General features: G+C 46.3%; 9 non-coding genes across 9 annotated transcripts; all 9 read right to left on the reverse strand.

Moving 5' to 3' along the window:
* Positions 1 to 2,047: 2,047 nt before the first annotated feature.
* Positions 2,048 to 2,238, reverse strand: LOC130334335 (U2 spliceosomal RNA). The gene has a single exon (XR_008876159.1). It is a non-coding gene; the product is annotated as a U2 spliceosomal RNA (small nuclear RNA).
* A 2,085-nt stretch (positions 2,239 to 4,323) lies between these two features.
* Positions 4,324 to 4,514, reverse strand: LOC130334403 (U2 spliceosomal RNA). The gene has a single exon (XR_008876215.1). It is a non-coding gene; the product is annotated as a U2 spliceosomal RNA (small nuclear RNA).
* Positions 4,515 to 6,601: 2,087 nt separating this feature from the next.
* Positions 6,602 to 6,792, reverse strand: LOC130334337 (U2 spliceosomal RNA). The gene has a single exon (XR_008876161.1). It is a non-coding gene; the product is annotated as a U2 spliceosomal RNA (small nuclear RNA).
* A 2,084-nt stretch (positions 6,793 to 8,876) lies between these two features.
* On the reverse strand, positions 8,877 to 9,067 carry LOC130334339 (U2 spliceosomal RNA). Its single transcript, XR_008876162.1, has one exon. It is a non-coding gene; the product is annotated as a U2 spliceosomal RNA (small nuclear RNA).
* A 2,090-nt stretch (positions 9,068 to 11,157) lies between these two features.
* Positions 11,158 to 11,348, reverse strand: LOC130334340 (U2 spliceosomal RNA). The gene has a single exon (XR_008876163.1). It is a non-coding gene; the product is annotated as a U2 spliceosomal RNA (small nuclear RNA).
* Positions 11,349 to 13,440: 2,092 nt separating this feature from the next.
* Positions 13,441 to 13,631, reverse strand: LOC130334362 (U2 spliceosomal RNA). The gene has a single exon (XR_008876183.1). It is a non-coding gene; the product is annotated as a U2 spliceosomal RNA (small nuclear RNA).
* Positions 13,632 to 15,730: 2,099 nt separating this feature from the next.
* On the reverse strand, positions 15,731 to 15,921 carry LOC130334341 (U2 spliceosomal RNA). The gene has a single exon (XR_008876164.1). It is a non-coding gene; the product is annotated as a U2 spliceosomal RNA (small nuclear RNA).
* A 2,094-nt stretch (positions 15,922 to 18,015) lies between these two features.
* Positions 18,016 to 18,206, reverse strand: LOC130334342 (U2 spliceosomal RNA). Its single transcript, XR_008876165.1, has one exon. It is a non-coding gene; the product is annotated as a U2 spliceosomal RNA (small nuclear RNA).
* Positions 18,207 to 20,289: 2,083 nt separating this feature from the next.
* LOC130334343 (U2 spliceosomal RNA) lies at positions 20,290 to 20,480 on the reverse strand. The gene has a single exon (XR_008876166.1). It is a non-coding gene; the product is annotated as a U2 spliceosomal RNA (small nuclear RNA).
* Between the last annotated feature and the right edge of the window lie 681 nt (positions 20,481 to 21,161).

The following is a 21,161-nucleotide window of genomic DNA, read 5'->3' on the forward strand; positions in this document are numbered from 1 at the left end:
CACTATCACTGCTTGCTGTCAGGGAGGCTGCCAGACAATTTTCCATGCACACTCTGGGCTGGGGGGCAGTCAACCACCAGTACACACAGCAGAACCTAAACCCATACCATTATTGCTAAGCAGCAAGACAGGGGCCCATTGCACTCCCACGGGGCCTTTTTAAATGCAATCCATAACCCGGATTTGCCAGGAACCCTTCTTACTCCTCCTACTTGCATGTGACACTGGGCTTAGGATCTGCATAGGAAACACACACACAAGCACACACCTACCTTTGTTGCCTGCAGATGCCTCCTTGGCTGTCCCCAAACGGTATCAAACCAACACCCACGGGAAGCTGTAAGCATAGAGGACATGCCTGCACCCCATTGGACTTACCTGTGTGGGTTAAATCCGGGTTATTTGACAACCTATGGCGGTGATGGTTCTGCTCAGGCAGAGCAGTGCTGATGCTCCTCATAAAGCTGTCGCTGCTGTGAAGGTTCTAGGTGACATCACAAATCCCTTTGGTTACATACACAACAAAGCTGGGTTGTTGTTGTTTACACTCTGCAAGGCCTGTGGAAGTGAGTGACATCATAGCACTGTAGTTCTGAGGGTTCAAGATGGATGCAACAATCTCCTGTTGCTTCTATGAAGGCCGTAATAGACGACATCACCAAACAGCTCCATAGTCACATACACAGCAAAGGAGAGATGTTGTTTACACCTAGTGATGTCAGTGGTATTGAGTGACATCACAGCACAGTGCTAAGGCTCCTGGGCCTGGACACAGCAGCGGCTGCAATATCTCAACGGAGAATACGTTTATATCTATGTGTGTGTGTGCGCATATATATATATATATATATATATATATATATATATATATATATATTTCTCCGCCGAAATCACTTTTAAACCCATTTCCACCTTTTTTTCCCTTCTCTTCCTCTTACTTTTTTTTCACGTTTTTTTACGTTTTTCTCCTTTTCGCCTCTTTTCTGGGCGTATTATTCTTCTTTTTCTTCTTTTTTTTCGTCTAATGCATACCCCATCAGTGCAGCAATGCTTATTCAATACCGCCAGCAGATGGAGACACTGGGGGATAATTTTCTAAGGATTTATACTGATTTTTCCTGTCTGAATTTGTCGCACAGAAAGTTGCAGGCCAAATATGTGTGACATTTCTGCGACTTTAGCTTCTAGAGCATTTTTACAACATTATACATAGGTGCTGAATACATAAAAAGCGACTGTTCAGCGACAGACAAGTCGCATCGGCTGAAAGTAGGCCAGAATGTCAGTCCATGTTGGAGCAGGTTTAGATACAGTCTAAAGCATAGATCTCAAAGTCTGTGCACAGAATTTAGCAAGGGCCTCGCACCTTCTGATGCATCAGGTAGGTGCACAATAGCATAGCCTAACCCTCTGTACTTTGGTCTATATTGATGCGGGACATAGACAGCCAGCTGATGACCAATCCATTAGTGCAATGGATGGCTGGAAGCATTTGTCTTTGCCTTTGCAATACCACAGAAGCAATGCATGGTCAATGTACAGCAATGACACACCTGTGTGAACAGCCAGGAGACCCCCCCCCCCATGTTATGTTACATAGTTACATAGTTAGTACGGTCGAAAAAAGACATATGTCCATCACGTTCAACCAGGGAATTAAGGGGTAGGGGTGTGGCGCGATATTGGGGAAGGGATGAGATTTTATATTTCTTCATAAGCATTAATCTTATTTTGTCAATTAGGAACATTCAGCACCCACCCGCTATCAAGGCAGCTGCCTATCATGTCATGCCCTACCTGCACAGGTGTGCTGGCTACTCAAATGATCCAATTAAGGAGGCCATTTAGTCAGCAGCAGCAGAAGTCCTGTGCCTGGACGCTCCAACAGGGGCCAGACACAAGCAGAAGCAGAAGCAGCAGAAGCAGCAGCAGCACCACCTTTTGTTTTTTGGCTGCAGCAGCAGCAAGGCCCACAGGGCTGGCTAGCTGGCTAGCCAGCAAGCAGGTAGCAATGAAAGTAGGAATCTTTCTTTTTAACCCTGTAAGGGGGTGGTGCACTGTACCCGAAGATACTGCCATATCGGGTCAATGCATAGGGCGACGGAAGCAAGCTTCGAAATCGGCCCCCGTTCTCAAAAATCCATTTAATATATGGTCCCCAGATAGGGGACGTATCAGATATTAAACTGATAAGAACAGATACTACACTTGATCTTAGCCAAAAGGCCGAGAAGCGATAACCGTGAAAGGGGCGGGCCCAACAAGGTCCCCTTCATGGGCACTATCACTGCTTGCTGTCAGGGAGGCTGCCAGACAATTTTCCATGCACACTCTGGGCTGGGGGGCAGTCAACCACCAGTACACACAGCAGAACCTAAACCCATACCATTATTGCTAAGCAGCAAGACAGGGGCCCATTGCACTCCCACGGGGCCTTTTTAAATGCAATCCATAACCCGGATTTGCCAGGAACCCTTCTTACTCCTCCTACTTGCATGTGACACTGGGCTTAGGATCTGCATAGGAAACACACACACAAGCACACACCTACCTTTGTTGCCTGCAGATGCCTCCTTGGCTGTCCCCAAACGGTATCAAACCAACACCCACGGGAAGCTGTAAGCATAGAGGACATGCCTGCACCCCATTGGACTTACCTGTGTGGGTTAAATCCGGGTTATTTGACAACCTATGGCGGTGATGGTTCTGCTCAGGCAGAGCAGTGCTGATGCTCCTCATAAAGCTGTCGCTGCTGTGAAGGTTCTAGGTGACATCACAAATCCCTTTGGTTACATACACAACAAAGCTGGGTTGTTGTTGTTTACACTCTGCAAGGCCTGTGGAAGTGAGTGACATCATAGCACTGTAGTTCTGAGGGTTCAAGATGGATGCAACAATCTCCTGTTGCTTCTATGAAGGCCGTAATAGACGACATCACCAAACAGCTCCATAGTCACATACACAGCAAAGGAGAGATGTTGTTTACACCTAGTGATGTCAGTGGTATTGAGTGACATCACAGCACAGTGCTAAGGCTCCTGGGCCTGGACACAGCAGCGGCTGCAATATCTCAACGGAGAATACGTTTATATCTATGTGTGTGTGTGCGCATATATATATATATATATATATATATATATATATATATATATATTTCTCCGCCGAAATCACTTTTAAACCCATTTCCACCTTTTTTTCCCTTCTCTTCCTCTTACTTTTTTTTCACGTTTTTTTACGTTTTTCTCCTTTTCGCCTCTTTTCTGGGCGTATTATTCTTCTTTTTCTTCTTTTTTTTCGTCTAATGCATACCCCATCAGTGCAGCAATGCTTATTCAATACCGCCAGCAGATGGAGACACTGGGGGATAATTTTCTAAGGATTTATACTGATTTTTCCTGTCTGAATTTGTCGCACAGAAAGTTGCAGGCCAAATATGTGTGACATTTCTGCGACTTTAGCTTCTAGAGCATTTTTACAACATTATACATAGGTGCTGAATACATAAAAAGCGACTGTTCAGCGACAGACAAGTCGCATCGGCTGAAAGTAGGCCAGAATGTCAGTCCATGTTGGAGCAGGTTTAGATACAGTCTAAAGCATAGATCTCAAAGTCTGTGCACAGAATTTAGCAAGGGCCTCGCACCTTCTGATGCATCAGGTAGGTGCACAATAGCATAGCCTAACCCTCTGTACTTTGGTCTATATTGATGCGGGACATAGACAGCCAGCTGATGACCAATCCATTAGTGCAATGGATGGCTGGAAGCATTTGTCTTTGCCTTTGCAATACCACAGAAGCAATGCATGGTCAATGTACAGCAATGACACACCTGTGTGAACAGCCAGGAGACCCCCCCCCCATGTTATGTTACATAGTTACATAGTTAGTACGGTCGAAAAAAGACATATGTCCATCACGTTCAACCAGGGAATTAAGGGGTAGGGGTGTGGCGCGATATTGGGGAAGGGATGAGATTTTATATTTCTTCATAAGCATTAATCTTATTTTGTCAATTAGGAACATTCAGCACCCACCCGCTATCAAGGCAGCTGCCTATCATGTCATGCCCTACCTGCACAGGTGTGCTGGCTACTCAAATGATCCAATTAAGGAGGCCATTTAGTCAGCAGCAGCAGAAGTCCTGTGCCTGGACGCTCCAACAGGGGCCAGACACAAGCAGAAGCAGAAGCAGCAGAAGCAGCAGCAGCACCACCTTTTGTTTTTTGGCTGCAGCAGCAGCAAGGCCCACAGGGCTGGCTAGCTGGCTAGCCAGCAAGCAGGTAGCAATGAAAGTAGGAATCTTTCTTTTTAACCCTGTAAGGGGGTGGTGCACTGTACCCGAAGATACTGCCATATCGGGTCAATGCATAGGGCGACGGAAGCAAGCTTCGAAATCGGCCCCCATTCTCAAAAATCCATTTAATATATGGTCCCCAGATAGGGGACGTATCAGATATTAAACTGATAAGAACAGATACTACACTTGATCTTAGCCAAAAGGCCGAGAAGCGATAACCGTGAAAGGGGCGGGCCCAACAAGGTCCCCTTCATGGGCACTATCACTGCTTGCTGTCAGGGAGGCTGCCAGACAATTTTCCATGCACACTCTGGGCTGGGGGGCAGTCAACCACCAGTACACACAGCAGAACCTAAACCCATACCATTATTGCTAAGCAGCAAGACAGGGGCCCATTGCACTCCCACGGGGCCTTTTTAAATGCAATCCATAACCCGGATTTGCCAGGAACCCTTCTTACTCCTCCTACTTGCATGTGACACTGGGCTTAGGATCTGCATAGGAAACACACACACAAGCACACACCTACCTTTGTTGCCTGCAGATGCCTCCTTGGCTGTCCCCAAACGGTATCAAACCAACACCCACGGGAAGCTGTAAGCATAGAGGACATGCCTGCACCCCATTGGACTTACCTGTGTGGGTTAAATCCGGGTTATTTGACAACCTATGGCGGTGATGGTTCTGCTCAGGCAGAGCAGTGCTGATGCTCCTCATAAAGCTGTCGCTGCTGTGAAGGTTCTAGGTGACATCACAAATCCCTTTGGTTACATACACAACAAAGCTGGGTTGTTGTTGTTTACACTCTGCAAGGCCTGTGGAAGTGAGTGACATCATAGCACTGTAGTTCTGAGGGTTCAAGATGGATGCAACAATCTCCTGTTGCTTCTATGAAGGCCGTAATAGACGACATCACCAAACAGCTCCATAGTCACATACACAGCAAAGGAGAGATGTTGTTTACACCTAGTGATGTCAGTGGTATTGAGTGACATCACAGCACAGTGCTAAGGCTCCTGGGCCTGGACACAGCAGCGGCTGCAATATCTCAACGGAGAATACGTTTATATCTATGTGTGTGTGTGCGCATATATATATATATATATATATATATATATATATATATATATATTTCTCCGCCGAAATCACTTTTAAACCCATTTCCACCTTTTTTTCCCTTCTCTTCCTCTTACTTTTTTTTCACGTTTTTTTACGTTTTTCTCCTTTTCGCCTCTTTTCTGGGCGTATTATTCTTCTTTTTCTTCTTTTTTTTCGTCTAATGCATACCCCATCAGTGCAGCAATGCTTATTCAATACCGCCAGCAGATGGAGACACTGGGGGATAATTTTCTAAGGATTTATACTGATTTTTCCTGTCTGAATTTGTCGCACAGAAAGTTGCAGGCCAAATATGTGTGACATTTCTGCGACTTTAGCTTCTAGAGCATTTTTACAACATTATACATAGGTGCTGAATACATAAAAAGCGACTGTTCAGCGACAGACAAGTCGCATCGGCTGAAAGTAGGCCAGAATGTCAGTCCATGTTGGAGCAGGTTTAGATACAGTCTAAAGCATAGATCTCAAAGTCTGTGCACAGAATTTAGCAAGGGCCTCGCACCTTCTGATGCATCAGGTAGGTGCACAATAGCATAGCCTAACCCTCTGTACTTTGGTCTATATTGATGCGGGACATAGACAGCCAGCTGATGACCAATCCATTAGTGCAATGGATGGCTGGAAGCATTTGTCTTTGCCTTTGCAATACCACAGAAGCAATGCATGGTCAATGTACAGCAATGACACACCTGTGTGAACAGCCAGGAGACCCCCCCCCCCCATGTTATGTTACATAGTTACATAGTTAGTACGGTCGAAAAAAGACATATGTCCATCACGTTCAACCAGGGAATTAAGGGGTAGGGGTGTGGCGCGATATTGGGGAAGGGATGAGATTTTATATTTCTTCATAAGCATTAATCTTATTTTGTCAATTAGGAACATTCAGCACCCACCCGCTATCAAGGCAGCTGCCTATCATGTCATGCCCTACCTGCACAGGTGTGCTGGCTACTCAAATGATCCAATTAAGGAGGCCATTTAGTCAGCAGCAGCAGAAGTCCTGTGCCTGGACGCTCCAACAGGGGCCAGACACAAGCAGAAGCAGAAGCAGCAGAAGCAGCAGCAGCACCACCTTTTGTTTTTTGGCTGCAGCAGCAGCAAGGCCCACAGGGCTGGCTAGCTGGCTAGCCAGCAAGCAGGTAGCAATGAAAGTAGGAATCTTTCTTTTTAACCCTGTAAGGGGGTGGTGCACTGTACCCGAAGATACTGCCATATCGGGTCAATGCATAGGGCGACGGAAGCAAGCTTCGAAATCGGCCCCCGTTCTCAAAAATCCATTTAATATATGGTCCCCAGATAGGGGACGTATCAGATATTAAACTGATAAGAACAGATACTACACTTGATCTTAGCCAAAAGGCCGAGAAGCGATAACCGTGAAAGGGGCGGGCCCAACAAGGTCCCCTTCATGGGCACTATCACTGCTTGCTGTCAGGGAGGCTGCCAGACAATTTTCCATGCACACTCTGGGCTGGGGGGCAGTCAACCACCAGTACACACAGCAGAACCTAAACCCATACCATTATTGCTAAGCAGCAAGACAGGGGCCCATTGCACTCCCACGGGGCCTTTTTAAATGCAATCCATAACCCGGATTTGCCAGGAACCCTTCTTACTCCTCCTACTTGCATGTGACACTGGGCTTAGGATCTGCATAGGAAACACACACACAAGCACACACCTACCTTTGTTGCCTGCAGATGCCTCCTTGGCTGTCCCCAAACGGTATCAAACCAACACCCACGGGAAGCTGTAAGCATAGAGGACATGCCTGCACCCCATTGGACTTACCTGTGTGGGTTAAATCCGGGTTATTTGACAACCTATGGCGGTGATGGTTCTGCTCAGGCAGAGCAGTGCTGATGCTCCTCATAAAGCTGTCGCTGCTGTGAAGGTTCTAGGTGACATCACAAATCCCTTTGGTTACATACACAACAAAGCTGGGTTGTTGTTGTTTACACTCTGCAAGGCCTGTGGAAGTGAGTGACATCATAGCACTGTAGTTCTGAGGGTTCTAGATGGATGCAACAATCTCCTGTTGCTTCTATGAAGGCCGTAATAGACGACATCACCAAACAGCTCCATAGTCACATACACAGCAAAGGAGAGATGTTGTTTACACCTAGTGATGTCAGTGGTATTGAGTGACATCACAGCACAGTGCTAAGGCTCCTGGGCCTGGACACAGCAGCGGCTGCAATATCTCAACGGAGAATACGTTTATATCTATGTGTGTGTGTGCGCATATATATATATATATATATATATATATATATATATTTCTCCGCCGAAATCACTTTTAAACCCATTTCCACCTTTTTTTCCCTTCTCTTCCTCTTACTTTTTTTTCACGTTTTTTTACGTTTTTCTCCTTTTCGCCTCTTTTCTGGGCGTATTATTCTTCTTTTTCTTCTTTTTTTTCGTCTAATGCATACCCCATCAGTGCAGCAATGCTTATTCAATACCGCCAGCAGATGGAGACACTGGGGGATAATTTTCTAAGGATTTATACTGATTTTTCCTGTCTGAATTTGTCGCACAGAAAGTTGCAGGCCAAATATGTGTGACATTTCTGCGACTTTAGCTTCTAGAGCATTTTTACAACATTATACATAGGTGCTGAATACATAAAAAGCGACTGTTCAGCGACAGACAAGTCGCATCGGCTGAAAGTAGGCCAGAATGTCAGTCCATGTTGGAGCAGGTTTAGATACAGTCTAAAGCATAGATCTCAAAGTCTGTGCACAGAATTTAGCAAGGGCCTCGCACCTTCTGATGCATCAGGTAGGTGCACAATAGCATAGCCTAACCCTCTGTACTTTGGTCTATATTGATGCGGGACATAGACAGCCAGCTGATGACCAATCCATTAGTGCAATGGATGGCTGGAAGCATTTGTCTTTGCCTTTGCAATACCACAGAAGCAATGCATGGTCAATGTACAGCAATGACACACCTGTGTGAACAGCCAGGAGACCCCCCCCCCCCCCCCCATGTTATGTTACATAGTTACATAGTTAGTACGGTCGAAAAAAGACATATGTCCATCACGTTCAACCAGGGAATTAAGGGGTAGGGGTGTGGCGCGATATTGGGGAAGGGATGAGATTTTATATTTCTTCATAAGCATTAATCTTATTTTGTCAATTAGGAACATTCAGCACCCACCCGCTATCAAGGCAGCTGCCTATCATGTCATGCCCTACCTGCACAGGTGTGCTGGCTACTCAAATGATCCAATTAAGGAGGCCATTTAGTCAGCAGCAGCAGAAGTCCTGTGCCTGGACGCTCCAACAGGGGCCAGACACAAGCAGAAGCAGAAGCAGCAGAAGCAGCAGCAGCACCACCTTTTGTTTTTTGGCTGCAGCAGCAGCAAGGCCCACAGGGCTGGCTAGCTGGCTAGCCAGCAAGCAGGTAGCAATGAAAGTAGGAATCTTTCTTTTTAACCCTGTAAGGGGGTGGTGCACTGTACCCGAAGATACTGCCATATCGGGTCAATGCATAGGGCGACGGAAGCAAGCTTCGAAATCGGCCCCCGTTCTCAAAAATCCATTTAATATATGGTCCCCAGATAGGGGACGTATCAGATATTAAACTGATAAGAACAGATACTACACTTGATCTTAGCCAAAAGGCCGAGAAGCGATAACCGTGAAAGGGGCGGGCCCAACAAGGTCCCCTTCATGGGCACTATCACTGCTTGCTGTCAGGGAGGCTGCCAGACAATTTTCCATGCACACTCTGGGCTGGGGGGCAGTCAACCACCAGTACACACAGCAGAACCTAAACCCATACCATTATTGCTAAGCAGCAAGACAGGGGCCCATTGCACTCCCACGGGGCCTTTTTAAATGCAATCCATAACCCGGATTTGCCAGGAACCCTTCTTACTCCTCCTACTTGCATGTGACACTGGGCTTAGGATCTGCATAGGAAACACACACACAAGCACACACCTACCTTTGTTGCCTGCAGATGCCTCCTTGGCTGTCCCCAAACGGTATCAAACCAACACCCACGGGAAGCTGTAAGCATAGAGGACATGCCTGCACCCCATTGGACTTACCTGTGTGGGTTAAATCCGGGTTATTTGACAACCTATGGCGGTGATGGTTCTGCTCAGGCAGAGCAGTGCTGATGCTCCTCATAAAGCTGTCGCTGCTGTGAAGGTTCTAGGTGACATCACAAATCCCTTTGGTTACATACACAACAAAGCTGGGTTGTTGTTGTTTACACTCTGCAAGGCCTGTGGAAGTGAGTGACATCATAGCACTGTAGTTCTGAGGGTTCAAGATGGATGCAACAATCTCCTGTTGCTTCTATGAAGGCCGTAATAGACGACATCACCAAACAGCTCCATAGTCACATACACAGCAAAGGAGAGATGTTGTTTACACCTAGTGATGTCAGTGGTATTGAGTGACATCACAGCACAGTGCTAAGGCTCCTGGGCCTGGACACAGCAGCGGCTGCAATATCTCAACGGAGAATACGTTTATATCTATGTGTGTGTGTGCGCATATATATATATATATATATATATATATATATATATATATTTCTCCGCCGAAATCACTTTTAAACCCATTTCCACCTTTTTTTCCCTTCTCTTCCTCTTACTTTTTTTTCACGTTTTTTTACGTTTTTCTCCTTTTCGCCTCTTTTCTGGGCGTATTATTCTTCTTTTTCTTCTTTTTTTTCGTCTAATGCATACCCCATCAGTGCAGCAATGCTTATTCAATACCGCCAGCAGATGGAGACACTGGGGGATAATTTTCTAAGGATTTATACTGATTTTTCCTGTCTGAATTTGTCGCACAGAAAGTTGCAGGCCAAATATGTGTGACATTTCTGCGACTTTAGCTTCTAGAGCATTTTTACAACATTATACATAGGTGCTGAATACATAAAAAGCGACTGTTCAGCGACAGACAAGTCGCATCGGCTGAAAGTAGGCCAGAATGTCAGTCCATGTTGGAGCAGGTTTAGATACAGTCTAAAGCATAGATCTCAAAGTCTGTGCACAGAATTTAGCAAGGGCCTCGCACCTTCTGATGCATCAGGTAGGTGCACAATAGCATAGCCTAACCCTCTGTACTTTGGTCTATATTGATGCGGGACATAGACAGCCAGCTGATGACCAATCCATTAGTGCAATGGATGGCTGGAAGCATTTGTCTTTGCCTTTGCAATACCACAGAAGCAATGCATGGTCAATGTACAGCAATGACACACCTGTGTGAACAGCCAGGAGACCCCCCCCCCCCCCCCCCCATGTTATGTTACATAGTTACATAGTTAGTACGGTCGAAAAAAGACATATGTCCATCACGTTCAACCAGGGAATTAAGGGGTAGGGGTGTGGCGCGATATTGGGGAAGGGATGAGATTTTATATTTCTTCATAAGCATTAATCTTATTTTGTCAATTAGGAACATTCAGCACCCACCCGCTATCAAGGCAGCTGCCTATCATGTCATGCCCTACCTGCACAGGTGTGCTGGCTACTCAAATGATCCAATTAAGGAGGCCATTTAGTCAGCAGCAGCAGAAGTCCTGTGCCTGGACGCTCCAACAGGGGCCAGACACAAGCAGAAGCAGAAGCAGCAGAAGCAGCAGCAGCACCACCTTTTGTTTTTTGACTGCAGCAGCAGCAAGGCCCACAGGGCTGGCTAGCTGGCTAGCCAGCAAGCAGGTAGCAATGAAAGTAGGAATCTTTCTTTTTAACCCTGTAAGGGGGTGGTGCACTGTACCCGAAGATACTGCCATATCGGGTCAATGCATAGGGCGACGGAAGCAAGCTTCGAAATCGGCCCCCGTTCTCAAAAATCCATTTAATATATGGTCCCCAGATAGGGGACGTATCAGATATTAAACTGATAAGAACAGATACTACACTTGATCTTAGCCAAAAGGCCGAGAAGCGATAACCGTGAAAGGGGCGGGCCCAACAAGGTCCCCTTCATGGGCACTATCACTGCTTGCTGTCAGGGAGGCTGCCAGACAATTTTCCATGCACACTCTGGGCTGGGGGGCAGTCAACCACCAGTACACACAGCAGAACCTAAACCCATACCATTATTGCTAAGCAGCAAGACAGGGGCCCATTGCACTCCCACGGGGCCTTTTTAAATGCAATCCATAACCCGGATTTGCCAGGAACCCTTCTTACTCCTCCTACTTGCATGTGACACTGGGCTTAGGATCTGCATAGGAAACACACACACAAGCACACACCTACCTTTGTTGCCTGCAGATGCCTCCTTGGCTGTCCCCAAACGGTATCAAACCAACACCCACGGGAAGCTGTAAGCATAGAGGACATGCCTGCACCCCATTGGACTTACCTGTGTGGGTTAAATCCGGGTTATTTGACAACCTATGGCGGTGATGGTTCTGCTCAGGCAGAGCAGTGCTGATGCTCCTCATAAAGCTGTCGCTGCTGTGAAGGTTCTAGGTGACATCACAAATCCCTTTGGTTACATACACAACAAAGCTGGGTTGTTGTTGTTTACACTCTGCAAGGCCTGTGGAAGTGAGTGACATCATAGCACTGTAGTTCTGAGGGTTCAAGATGGATGCAACAATCTCCTGTTGCTTCTATGAAGGCCGTAATAGACGACATCACCAAACAGCTCCATAGTCACATACACAGCAAAGGAGAGATGTTGTTTACACCTAGTGATGTCAGTGGTATTGAGTGACATCACAGCACAGTGCTAAGGCTCCTGGGCCTGGACACAGCAGCGGCTGCAATATCTCAACGGAGAATACGTTTATATCTATGTGTGTGTGTGCGCATATATATATATATATATATATATATATATATATATATATATATTTCTCCGCCGAAATCACTTTTAAACCCATTTCCACCTTTTTTTCCCTTCTCTTCCTCTTACTTTTTTTTCACGTTTTTTTACGTTTTTCTCCTTTTCGCCTCTTTTCTGGGCGTATTATTCTTCTTTTTCTTCTTTTTTTTCGTCTAATGCATACCCCATCAGTGCAGCAATGCTTATTCAATACCGCCAGCAGATGGAGACACTGGGGGATAATTTTCTAAGGATTTATACTGATTTTTCCTGTCTGAATTTGTCGCACAGAAAGTTGCAGGCCAAATATGTGTGACATTTCTGCGACTTTAGCTTCTAGAGCATTTTTACAACATTATACATAGGTGCTGAATACATAAAAAGCGACTGTTCAGCGACAGACAAGTCGCATCGGCTGAAAGTAGGCCAGAATGTCAGTCCATGTTGGAGCAGGTTTAGATACAGTCTAAAGCATAGATCTCAAAGTCTGTGCACAGAATTTAGCAAGGGCCTCGCACCTTCTGATGCATCAGGTAGGTGCACAATAGCATAGCCTAACCCTCTGTACTTTGGTCTATATTGATGCGGGACATAGACAGCCAGCTGATGACCAATCCATTAGTGCAATGGATGGCTGGAAGCATTTGTCTTTGCCTTTGCAATACCACAGAAGCAATGCATGGTCAATGTACAGCAATGACACACCTGTGTGAACAGCCAGGAGACCCCCCCCCCCCCCCCCATGTTATGTTACATAGTTACATAGTTAGTACGGTCGAAAAAAGACATATGTCCATCACGTTCAACCAGGGAATTAAGGGGTAGGGGTGTGGCGCGATATTGGGGAAGGGATGAGATTTTATATTTCTTCATAAGCATTAATCTTATTTTGTCAATTAGGAACATTCAGCACCCACCCGCTATCAAGGCAGCTGCCTATCATGTCATGCCCTACCTGCACAGGTGTGCTGGCTACTCAAATGATCCAATTAAGGAGGCCATTTAGTCAGCAGCAGCAGAAGTCCTGTGCCTGGACGCTCCAACAGGGGCCAGACACAAGCAGAAGCAGAAGCAGCAGAAGCAGCAGCAGCACCACCTTTTGTTTTTTGGCTGCAGCAGCAGCAAGGCCCACAGGGCTGGCTAGCTGGCTAGCCAGCAAGCAGGTAGCAATGAAAGTAGGAATCTTTCTTTTTAACCCTGTAAGGGGGTGGTGCACTGTACCCGAAGATACTGCCATATCGGGTCAATGCATAGGGCGACGGAAGCAAGCTTCGAAATCGGCCCCCGTTCTCAAAAATCCATTTCATATATGGTCCCCAGATAGGGGACGTATCAGATATTAAACTGATAAGAACAGATACTACACTTGATCTTAGCCAAAAGGCCGAGAAGCGATAACCGTGAAAGGGGCGGGCCCAACAAGGTCCCCTTCATGGGCACTATCACTGCTTGCTGTCAGGGAGGCTGCCAGACAATTTTCCATGCACACTCTGGGCTGGGGGGCAGTCAACCACCAGTACACACAGCAGAACCTAAACCCATACCATTATTGCTAAGCAGCAAGACAGGGGCCCATTGCACTCCCACGGGGCCTTTTTAAATGCAATCCATAACCCGGATTTGCCAGGAACCCTTCTTACTCCTCCTACTTGCATGTGACACTGGGCTTAGGATCTGCATAGGAAACACACACACAAGCACACACCTACCTTTGTTGCCTGCAGATGCCTCCTTGGCTGTCCCCAAACGGTATCAAACCAACACCCACGGGAAGCTGTAAGCATAGAGGACATGCCTGCACCCCATTGGACTTACCTGTGTGGGTTAAATCCGGGTTATTTGACAACCTATGGCGGTGATGGTTCTGCTCAGGCAGAGCAGTGCTGATGCTCCTCATAAAGCTGTCGCTGCTGTGAAGGTTCTAGGTGACATCACAAATCCCTTTGGTTACATACACAACAAAGCTGGGTTGTTGTTGTTTACACTCTGCAAGGCCTGTGGAAGTGAGTGACATCATAGCACTGTAGTTCTGAGGGTTCAAGATGGATGCAACAATCTCCTGTTGCTTCTATGAAGGCCGTAATAGACGACATCACCAAACAGCTCCATAGTCACATACACAGCAAAGGAGAGATGTTGTTTACACCTAGTGATGTCAGTGGTATTGAGTGACATCACAGCACAGTGCTAAGGCTCCTGGGCCTGGACACAGCAGCGGCTGCAATATCTCAACGGAGAATACGTTTATATCTATGTGTGTGTGTGCGCATATATATATATATATATATATATATATATATATATATATATATATATTTCTCCGCCGAAATCACTTTTAAACCCATTTCCACCTTTTTTTCCCTTCTCTTCCTCTTACTTTTTTTTCACGTTTTTTTACGTTTTTCTCCTTTTCGCCTCTTTTCTGGGCGTATTATTCTTCTTTTTCTTCTTTTTTTTCGTCTAATGCATACCCCATCAGTGCAGCAATGCTTATTCAATACCGCCAGCAGATGGAGACACTGGGGGATAATTTTCTAAGGATTTATACTGATTTTTCCTGTCTGAATTTGTCGCACAGAAAGTTGCAGGCCAAATATGTGTGACATTTCTGCGACTTTAGCTTCTAGAGCATTTTTACAACATTATACATAGGTGCTGAATACATAAAAAGCGACTGTTCAGCGACAGACAAGTCGCATCGGCTGAAAGTAGGCCAGAATGTCAGTCCATGTTGGAGCAGGTTTAGATACAGTCTAAAGCATAGATCTCAAAGTCTGTGCACAGAATTTAGCAAGGGCCTCGCACCTTCTGATGCATCAGGTAGGTGCACAATAGCATAGCCTAACCCTCTGTACTTTGGTCTATATTGATGCGGGACATAGACAGCCAGCTGATGACCAATCCATTAGTGCAATGGATGGCTGGAAGCATTTGTCTTTGCCTTTGCAATACCACAGAAGCAATGCATGGTCAATGTACAGCAATGACACACCTGTGTGAACAGCCAGGAGACCCCCCCCCCCCCCCCCCCCATGTTATGTTACATAGTTACATAGTTAGTACGGTCGAAAAAAGACATATGTCCATCAAGTTCAACCAGGGAATTAAGGGGTAGGGGTGTGGCGCGATATTGGGGAAGGGATGAGATTTTATATTTCTTCATAAGCATTAATCTTATTTTGTCAATTAGGAACATTCAGCACCCACCCGCTATCAAGGCAGCTGCCTATCATGTCATGCCCTACCTGCACAGGTGTGCTGGCTACTCAAATGATCCAATTAAGGAGGCCATTTAGTCAGCAGCAGCAGAAGTCCTGTGCCTGGACGCTCCAACAGGGGCCAGACACAAGCAGAAGCAGAAGCAGCAGAAGCAGCAGCAGCACCACCTTTTGTTTTTTGGCTGCAGCAGCAGCAAGGCCCACAGGGCTGGCTAGCTGGCTAGCCAGCAAGCAGGTAGCAATGAAAGTAGGAATCTTTCTTTTTAACCCTGTAAGGGGGTGGTGCACTGTACCCGAAGATACTGCCATATCGGGTCAATGCATAGGGCGACGGAAGCAAGCTTCGAAATCGGCCCCCGTTCTCAAAAATCCATTTAATATATGGTCCCCAGATAGGGGACGTATCAGATATTAAACTGATAAGAACAGATACTACACTTGATCTTAGCCAAAAGGCCGAGAAGCGATAACCGTGAAAGGGGCGGGCCCAACAAGGTCCCCTTCATGGGCACTATCACTGCTTGCTGTCAGGGAGGCTGCCAGACAATTTTCCATGCACACTCTGGGCTGGGGGGCAGTCAACCACCAGTACACACAGCAGAACCTAAACCCATACCATTATTGCTAAGCAGCAAGACAGGGGCCCATTGCACTCCCACGGGGCCTTTTTAAATGCAATCCATAACCCGGATTTGCCAGGAACCCTTCTTACTCCTCCTACTTGCATGTGACACTGGGCTTAGGATCTGCATAGGAAACACACACACAAGCACACACCTACCTTTGTTGCCTGCAGATGCCTCCTTGGCTGTCCCCAAACGGTATCAAACCAACACCCACGGGAAGCTGTAAGCATAGAGGACATGCCTGCACCCCATTGGACTTACCTGTGTGGGTTAAATCCGGGTTATTTGACAACCTATGGCGGTGATGGTTCTGCTCAGGCAGAGCAGTGCTGATGCTCCTCATAAAGCTGTCGCTGCTGTGAAGGTTCTAGGTGACATCACAAATCCCTTTGGTTACATACACAACAAAGCTGGGTTGTTGTTGTTTACACTCTGCAAGGCCTGTGGAAGTGAGTGACATCATAGCACTGTAGTTCTGAGGGTTCAAGATGGATGCAACAATCTCCTGTTGCTTCTATGAAGGCCGTAATAGACGACATCACCAAACAGCTCCATAGTCACATACACAGCAAAGGAGAGATGTTGTTTACACCTAGTGATGTCAGTGGTATTGAGTGACATCACAGCACAGTGCTAAGGCTCCTGGGCCTGGACACAGCAGCGGCTGCAATATCTCAACGGAGAATACGTTTATATCTATGTGTGTGTGTGCGCATATATATATATATATATATATATATATATATATATATATATATTTCTCCGCCGAAATCACTTTTAAACCCATTTCCACCTTTTTTTCCCTTCTCTTCCTCTTACTTTTTTTTCACGTTTTTTTACGTTTTTCTCCTTTTCGCCTCTTTTCTGGGCGTATTATTCTTCTTTTTCTTCTTTTTTTTCGTCTAATGCATACCCCATCAGTGCAGCAATGCTTATTCAATACCGCCAGCAGATGGAGACACTGGGGGATAATTTTCTAAGGATTTATACTGATTTTTCCTGTCTGAATTTGTCGCACAGAAAGTTGCAGGCCAAATATGTGTGACATTTCTGCGACTTTAGCTTCTAGAGCATTTTTACAACATTATACATAGGTGCTGAATACATAAAAAGCGACTGTTCAGCGACAGACAAGTCGCATCGGCTGAAAGTAGGCCAGAATGTCAGTCCATGTTGGAGCAGGTTTAGATACAGTCTAAAGCATAGATCTCAAAGTCTGTGCACAGAATTTAGCAAGGGCCTCGCACCTTCTGATGCATCAGGTAGGTGCACAATAGCATAGCCTAACCCTCTGTACTTTGGTCTATATTGATGCGGGACATAGACAGCCAGCTGATGACCAATCCATTAGTGCAATGGATGGCTGGAAGCATTTGTCTTTGCCTTTGCAATACCACAGAAGCAATGCATGGTCAATGTACAGCAATGACACACCTGTGTGAACAGCCAGGAGACCCCCCCCCCCCCCCCCCCATGTTATGTTACATAGTTACATAGTTAGTACGGTCGAAAAAAGACATATGTCCATCACGTTCAACCAGGGAATTAAGGGGTAGGGGTGTGGCGCGATATTGGGGAAGGGATGAGATTTTATATTTCTTCATAAGCATTAATCTTATTTTGTCAATTAGGAACATTCAGCACCCACCCGCTATCAAGGCAGCTGCCTATCATGTCATGCCCTACCTGCACAGGTGTGCTGGCTACTCAAATGATCCAATTAAGGAGGCCATTTAGTCAGCAGCAGCAGAAGTCCTGTGCCTGGACGCTCCAACAGGGGCCAGACACAAGCAGAAGCAGAAGCAGCAGAAGCAGCAGCAGCACCACCTTTTGTTTTTTGGCTGCAGCAGCAGCAAGGCCCACAGGGCTGGCTAGCTGGCTAGCCAGCAAGCAGGTAGCAATGAAAGTAGGAATCTTTCTTTTTAACCCTGTAAGGGGGTGGTGCACTGTACCCGAAGATACTGCCATATCGGGTCAATGCATAGGGCGACGGAAGCAAGCTTCGAAATCGGCCCCCGTTCTCAAAAATCCATTTAATATATGGTCCCCAGATAGGGGACGTATCAGATATTAAACTGATAAGAACAGATACTACACTTGATCTTAGCCAAAAGGCCGAGAAGCGATAACCGTGAAAGGGGCGGGCCCAACAAGGTCCCCTTCATGGGCACTATCACTGCTTGCTGTCAGGGAGGCTGCCAGACAATTTTCCATGCACACTCTGGGCTGGGGGGCAGTCAACCACCAGTACACACAGCAGAACCTAAACCCATACCATTATTGCTAAGCAGCAAGACAGGGGCCCATTGCACTCCCACGGGGCCTTTTTAAATGCAATCCATAACCCGGATTTGCCAGGAACCCTTCTTACTCCTCCTACTTGCATGTGACACTGGGCTTAGGATCTGCATAGGAAACACACACACAAGCACACACCTACCTTTGTTGCCTGCAGATGCCTCCTTGGCTGTCCCCAAACGGTATCAAACCAACACCCACGGGAAGCTGTAAGCATAGAGGACATGCCTGCACCCCATTGGACTTACCTGTGTGGGTTAAATCCGGGTTATTTGACAACCTATGGCGGTGATGGTTCTGCTCAGGCAGAGCAGTGCTGATGCTCCTCATAAAGCTGTCGCTGCTGTGAAGGTTCTAGGTGACATCACAAATCCCTTTGGTTACATACACAACAAAGCTGGGTTGTTGTTGTTTACACTCTGCAAGGCCTGTGGAAGTGAGTGACATCATAGCACTGTAGTTCTGAGGGTTCAAGATGGATGCAACAATCTCCTGTTGCTTCTATGAAGGCCGTAATAGACGACATCACCAAACAGCTCCATAGTCACATACACAGCAAAGGAGAGATGTTGTTTACACCTAGTGATGTCAGTGGTATTGAGTGACATCACAGCACAGTGCTAAGGCTCCTGGGCCTGGACACAGCAGCGGCTGCAATATCTCAACGGAGAATACGTTTATATCTATGTGTGTGTGTGCGCATATATATATATATATATATATATATATATATATATATATATTTCTCCGCCGAAATCACTTTTAAACCCATTTCCACCTTTTTTTCCCTTCTCTTCCTCTTACTTTTTTTTCACGTTTTTTTACGTTTTTCTCCTTTTCGCCTCTTTTCTGGGCGTATTATTCTTCTTTTTCTTCTTTTTTTTCGTCTAATGCATACCCCATCAGTGCAGCAATGCTTATTCAATACCGCCAGCAGATGGAGACACTGGGGGATAATTTTCTAAGGATTTATACTGATTTTTCCTGTCTGAATTTGTCGCACAGAAAGTTGCAGGCCAAATATGTGTGACATTTCTGCGACTTTAGCTTCTAGAGCATTTTTACAACATTATACATAGGTGCTGAATACATAAAAAGCGACTGTTCAGCGACAGACAAGTCGCATCGGCTGAAAGTAGGCCAGAATGTCAGTCCATGTTGGAGCAGGTTTAGATACAGTCTAAAGCATAGATCTCAAAGTCTGTGCACAGAATTTAGCAAGGGCCTCGCACCTTCTGATGCATCAGGTAGGTGCACAATAGCATAGCCTAACCCTCTGTACTTTGGTCTATATTGATGCGGGACATAGACAGCCAGCTGATGACCAATCCATTAGTGCAATGGATGGCTGGAAGCATTTGTCTTTGCCTTTGCAATACCACAGAAGCAATGCATGGTCAATGTACAGCAATGACACACCTGTGTGAACAGCCAGGAGACCCCCCCCCCCCCCCCCCCATGTTATGTTACATAGTTACATAGTTAGTACGGTCGAAAAAAGACATATGTCCATCACGTTCAACCAGGGAATTAAGGGGTAGGGGTGTGGCGCGATATTGGGGAAGGGATGAGATTTTATATTTCTTCATAAGCATTAATCTTATTTTGTCAATTAGGAACATTCAGCACCCACCCGCTATCAAGGCAGCTGCCTATCATGTCATGCCCTACCTGCACAGGTGTGCTGGCTACTCAAATGATCCAATTAAGGAGGCCATTTAGTCAGCAGCAGCAGAAGTCCTGTGCCTGGACGCTCCAACAGGGGCCAGACACAAGCAGAAGCAGAAGCAGCAGAAGCACCACCTTTTGTTTTTTGGCTGCAGCAGCAGCAAGGCCCACAGGGCTGGCTAGCTGGCTAGCCAGCAAGCAGGTAGCAATGAAAGTAGGAATCTTTCTTTTTAACCCTGTAAGGGGGTGGTGCACTGTACCCGAAGATACTGCCATATCGGGTCAATGCATAGGGCGACGGAAGCAAGCTTCGAAATCGGCCCCCGTTCTCAAAAATCCATTTAATATATGGTCCCCAGATAGGGGACGTATCAGATATTAAACTGATAAGAACAGATACTACACTTGATCTTAGCCAAAAGGCCGAGAAGCGATAACCGTGAAAGGGGCGGGCCCAACAAGGTCCCCTTCATGGGCACTATCACTGCTTGCTGTCAGGGAGGCTGCCAGACAATTTTCCATGCACACTCTGGGCTGGGGGGCAGTCAACCACCAGTACACACAGCAGAACCTAAACCCATACCATTATTGCTAAGCAGCAAGACAGGGGCCCATTGCACTCCCACGGGGCCTTTTTAAATGCAATCCATAACCCGGATTTGCCAGGAACCCTTCTTACTCCTCCTACTTGCATGTGACACTGGGCTTAGGATCTGCATAGGAAACACACACACAAGCACACACCTACCTTTGTTGCCTGCAGATGCCTCCTTGGCTGTCCCCAAACGGTATCAAACCAACACCCACGGGAAGCTGTAAGCATAGAGGACATGCCTGCACCCCATTGGACTTACCTGTGTGGGTTAAATCCGGGTTATTTGACAACCTATGGCGGTGATGGTTCTGCTCAGGCAGAGCAGTGCTGATGCTCCTCATAAAGCTGTCGCTGCTGTGAAGGTTCTAGGTGACATCACAAATCCCTTTGGTTACATACACAACAAAGCTGGGTTGTTGTTGTTTACACTCTGCAAGGCCTGTGGAAGTGAGTGACATCATAGCACTGTAGTTCTGAGGGTTCAAGATGGATGCAACAATCTCCTGTTGCTTCTATGAAGG

Source organism: Hyla sarda, unplaced genomic scaffold, assembly GCF_029499605.1.
Source record: "Hyla sarda isolate aHylSar1 unplaced genomic scaffold, aHylSar1.hap1 scaffold_432, whole genome shotgun sequence".
NCBI classification, from domain to species: domain Eukaryota; kingdom Metazoa; phylum Chordata; class Amphibia; order Anura; family Hylidae; genus Hyla; species Hyla sarda.